General features: G+C 38.0%; 1 protein-coding gene across 2 annotated transcripts in view; it reads left to right on the top strand.

Annotated features, from left to right (window-relative positions):
- The window catches only part of PPM1D (protein phosphatase, Mg2+/Mn2+ dependent 1D), a 46,328-nt gene that overhangs the window by 30,785 nt on the left and 10,005 nt on the right, over positions 1 to 5,538 (top strand). The gene's annotated exons all lie outside the window — the stretch shown is intronic.

Genomic DNA, 5,538 nt, shown 5'->3' with positions numbered 1-5,538 from the left:
TTTTTTTTGTTTTTTTTTTAAGGGTCATTTTGGCTGCTGTAGTGGTTAGAATAATAGGGTAATGAAATTGAAGGCAGGGGTACTATTGGGGGCCTGTAGCAGTGTTCTAGGCACTTCACATATATTGTAGATTTTTGCAGAATCACAGGCTGAGTTTCCCAGGTTATTCGTTCATAGTACAAGCATGTGATATAATAGATCATTCAGTTGCTGGGAAGGAAAAAGAGGGAAGAATGTGATAATTGGCAAGGAATTAATATTACTAAAGAACGTGTGTGTGTGTGTGTGTGTGTGTGTTTAAGATTATTTATTTTAGGGAACAGGAGCAAGAGGAGCAGAGGGAGAGGGAGTGAGAATCTCAAGCCAACTCCATGCTCAATGTGGAGCCCACGACACGGGGTTTGATCCCAGGACCCTGTGATCACGATCTGAGCTGAAACCAAGAGTTGGACACTTAACTGACTGGGCCACCCAGGCACCCCAAAAACAGAGTTTTTGTTTTTTGTTTTTTTTTAATGGGGAACTCAACTGATTGGACTGAGGGCAAGGTCTTCGAGTTCAAAAAGTAAGGTGAACCTTCAATTTAGAAAAGTAGATGCCAAGTTATTTTGTATATATGAAGTGTGTGTGCCAAGGATCTTAAGCCTTGAAACCCATACGTGATTGTGTAGTGGAAAAGAAGGAACAGGTGAAAGACTGGTGGAAAGCAAGAGAACCAACTGGTTTTTCTGTTACAGACATTTCTACTCTGTTCTGAGATATCTTTAGAGTAATTCAGACAAGAAGTAATTCAGCCCCTGCTTGAATATCTTCAGTAAATCTTAATATTTCAAAGTACAAACTCTTGCAGAATTGTCAGTTAAAATCTGCCACCACGAATCTTTCAGATGTTAGTTCTAGTTTTGTGTGCTGAAACAAAAACAGAGGAGTGTACTTATTTTGCCTTTTACAAAATGACCGTCATTTACCTATTCAAAATTATCTAGCATGTTTCTCTAGTCTTTCCTCTAGGCTAATTTCAGACCCTTCATTGTTCTTGTCATATTCCTTTATTCCTTTAATAAATGTTCCAGAATTGAGGATATTCTGCAAGATGTGGTCTGATCAGTGTGAAGTATAATGGAAATATTTAGTTTGTGCTCCCTGAGCACTGTACTTCTGCTAGTGGAGTCCTGGAATCCTGTCATTAGCTTTTAGTAATCATACCACATTTGTTGGTTTATTAGAATAGTGCCAGTCTTTAGATACTTTTCTTACGAACTGCTACTAGTCAAATTTCTCTATTAAATACACTTTGGTTTTTATTAGGATAGTGTGAAGGTGGGGAGACGGAGACTGAATAATAGCAGCATTGAGTGAGCTTCCTATAGAATATATAGTTAGTACAAAGGGTATTAACTAATGTATTTGGAGAGAGATCTTGATTGATGTGATTCTATTTTTTTTTTAAAGATTTTATTTATTTATTACAGCACAAGCGGGGAGAGGGGTAGAAGGGTGAGGGACAGGGAGATAATCCCAAGCTGACTCTGCGCTAACGTGGAGCCCCACATGGGGCTCAATCTCATAACCTCGAGATCATGACCTGACCAGAAACCAAGAGTCAGATGCTTAACTAACTGAGCCACCCAGGAGCCCTATCTATGTTTTTTCCTTAGCTTGGTTCAACATTTGTTAACTACCTAGAGAAAGAAATAGAGTATATAGTCCTCAATTTTTTATATTACACAGATTCTCAAAAGTACTTAGGCAGTGGTATATCAGCATTATTTTAAAATATCTCCCCATAGACTGCTTTTAGTTGCAAGAGAGAAAACATAGTAATTACAGGGTCCTGGCTGGCTCAGTTGGAAGAGCGTGCAACTCTTGAACTCAGGGTTGTGAGTTCCAGCCCCATATTGGGTGTAGAGATTACTAAAACTAAATAAATAAACTTAAAAAAAAAAAAAGAAAAAATAGTAATTAGAAAATAGAGAAATCAGGCAGCACCTTGCCTAATGACCAAATTACCATCACTAATGAGGAATAGTGCTGAGACTGACACTATTCCCTATGTAGTATTCTGGCCAAGAATGTATAACCTAAAGAAATGTCACAAGTAAATGCTATTCCTGATTTTAGGCTAGAGCCTATAAAAGACAGTATTAAACCATCTGATAATAAAATATTCTTGTTTTTAGAAAATACACATTGAAGTATTTAGGGGTTAAGAGCTATGATTTAAAATATTTTTTACAGAAACACCTGGGTGACTTAGTCGGTTAAGTTGTCTGACTCTTGATTTCAGCTTGGGTCATGATCTCAGGGTTCTGGGATTGAGCCCCATATCGGGCTCTGAGCTTAGCGCAGAATCTGCTTGGGATTCTTTTTCTCCCTCTACCTCTGCACCTCCCCCACTCGTGTACTTTCTTTCTCCCCCACTAAAATAAATAAATAAAATGTTAAAAAAAGTTTTGTTTTACATATACACACAAACACAATGTTTATGTATAAAGCAAATGAGATAAAATGTCAGCAATAGGTGAATCTGAGTAGAGTGGAAGAGTATGTTGGTGTTTTTTGTCCTATTTTTTATTTTTGTAACTTTGTACATTTGATGTGACCTCCAAATAAAATGTTTTTAAAAATAGGCTGGCAGGGGCGCCTGGGTGGCGCAGTCATTAGGCGTCTGCCTTCGGCTCAGGGCGTGATCCCGGCATTCTGGGATCGAGCCCCACATGAGGCTCCTCCGCTGGGATCCTGCTTCTTCCCCTCCCACTCCCCCTGCTTGTGTTCCCTCTCTCGCTGGCTGTCTCTGTCAAATAAATAAATAAAATCTAAAAAAATAAAAAAATAAAAAAATAAAAAAAGGCTGGCAGTAATAATGTGAAACTTAATAGGAATAAATATAAAGTACTAGGCTTAAATTCAGAGCATTATTTGGGAGACATCTGCTTTCATAGCATTTCATTTGAAGAAGAATTTTTAAATGGGGTGGGTAGAGGAGGTCTGAAAAGAAGACATTTGAATAAAGAGATGAGGCATTGAGACCTATGGGTTTCTGGGGCAAGAGAGTTTAGGCAGAAGGAACAACAAATGCAGATGTCCTTACTATTTAATGATTTTTTTTTTTTAACTGAGCAGCTTAGAAGGTTTGAGTTGCTGTTAACTGATATAGCAAATATTGGAACATCAGTTGTAAAAGGAGGTCAGGAGTTCAGTTTTTAGCAGGTTACCTTCGAGGTGCTTATCAGATATAAAAGTGGTGATGTCCAGTTGGCTACTGGTTTTTAAAATTGACAGTAGGTGAGGTCTAGGTTGGAGATAGCAATTTGAGAGCCAGTAGCATTGATAGGCGTATTTAAAATACTGTTGATGGATTAGGTAAGGGGAAGACTGAGAAGTGACCACTGGGTTTAGCAACATGGAGGTCATTGATGACCTTGACAAAGTAGCTTTGGTGGGATAGTGAGACCACAGTCATGACTGGAGTTGGTTCAAGAAAGAGCAAGAGGAGGACAATTTGATATAGCAAGTTTAGACACTCTTCCTAGGAGTTTTATTGTAAAGGGAAGGAGAGAAATGGAACTTCAGTTGGAGTGGAAAGTAAAGGGTCAAGAGAGGGTTTGCTGCTGTTACTTTATGTTTTTAACAAAATTTTTAAAAATATTTTATTTATTTGACAGAGCACAAGTAGGCAGAGAGGCAGGCAGTGGGAGAAGGAGAAGCAGGCTCCCCACTGAGCAGAGATCCCAACTCGGGGCTCGATCCCAGGACCCTGAGATCATGACCTGAGCCGAAGGCAGATGCTTAACTGACTGAGCCACCCAGGAGTCCCTGCTGCTGTTATTTTAAAAAGGGAAGAAACAATAGAAGGGAAAGATCCACTAGAGCAGTGAAAACTCTGTGTAGAACATAAAATATAATTACTATAGTAATGTCCTACAAATGTTACTTTTATTTTAATATAATTTTGTAAGCATATATAAGGAAATGAATGAATCTTTTCATATAAAAAGACCAATGTAGGAGAGATTAAATTGTTTCAGTAATGAAAAAATTGCTGTTTTTTTCTCTTGATTTTACTTTTCTATCACATATTTTCTCCTCAGAAATATTAATAGCTTTTAGATTTGAACACTTAAGCTAAAAACACGCTTTGTCACATTACTCTTCCAGTCCTTATTTTGACAATTGGAAAAAATTTTATTAAGAATTGCGGTTTTAGTTTTTATGGTTTAACTTGTTGGACGCCTGGGTGGCTCAGACTTTACACGTCTGTCTTCGGCTCAGGTCATGATCCTGGAGTTCTGGGATCGAGTCTCATATCGGCTCCCTGCTCAGCAGGGAGTCTGCTTCTTCCTCGGATGCTCACCCCACTTGTGCTCTCTCTCTTTCTCAAATAAATAAATAAAATATTAAAAAAAAATAAAGTTTAACTTGTTGCATGGTAATACTTATTGGCTCATAGTAAATTATAGTATTTTGCACCATTCTTCTGGTTTATGGCCATTTTTCATCTAGCTTTTTGGGAAAGAGAAGTTTGCTTAACAGAAAATTGGTACCATTTTTAGGCACTCACGAGGATTAGAATTATTTGAGTACAGATGTAGCAAAGGTGCCTTCTAGTGGCTGCCTAATAGAATTGTATGTGAATCTTGCAAATCATTTATTCCTTGCTGAGCATGTGGTCTTTGTCTTCATGGAAGCTTATAGTTTAGAGAAGGGGAGAGGCCTTCATCCGATCACAAAAAAAGCTGAAAAACTACATCTCTAAATACTTGTATATGTGCTAATGAGAACTTAAAATAAGGGTATTATACCTAGCTAGAGAGGCAAGAGATATTTGATATTGAGCTGAAGTTTGAAGAATTACTAGTTGTTAAGAGAGGAGGAACATGTGTTGTAAGCATAGGAGCTGCGTTTGTGAGCAGCTCTGTGATATGAGGAAGGATGGTGAATATAATAAGGGACTCTGACGAAGGCCAGTGTAACTGGAACACAGATACGGGAATAAGAGGCATAGATAGATAAAATGAGAAAATACTGCATTTTTTTAAGGTTATGGTTAAGAGTTATGTCTTAAGAACAAGACTAAACTATTACAGAGTAGGAGTGGAAACAACTAAATTTGTGTATGTTTTAATTATGGCAAATATATTTAATTTTGCTATCTTAACCATTTTAAGTATACAGGTCTGTGGTGGTATTAAGTTCATTTACACAGTGTTGTGCAACCATCATCACCATCCATCTTAAATTGGTGTTGTATTTTTAATTTTTCTTTTTAAGATTATATGTATGTATTAGAGAGAGAGAAGGCAAGAGAGAACAGGGAGGGGGAGAGGGAGAAGCAGGTTCCCTGTGAGCAGGGAGCCCAATGTGGGGCTCAGTCCCAGGATCCTGAGGTCATGACCTGAGCCAAAGGCAGACATTTAACTGACTGAGCCACTCAGGTGCCCCAAACCTTTTGCTTTTAATTTAGGTCTTTACCCAGAGTATTTCACAATAAAAGAGGCAGAGGTTAATGTTTTCTCCCTTTTGTCTACTCTTTCCCCA

This window comes from Ursus maritimus, unplaced genomic scaffold, assembly GCF_017311325.1.
Source record: "Ursus maritimus isolate PB19 unplaced genomic scaffold, ASM1731132v1 scaffold_24, whole genome shotgun sequence".
Lineage (NCBI taxonomy): Eukaryota > Metazoa > Chordata > Mammalia > Carnivora > Ursidae > Ursus > Ursus maritimus.
Note: the sequence above shows the minus strand (reverse complement) of the source record. Positions and strands in the feature narration are given on the sequence as shown.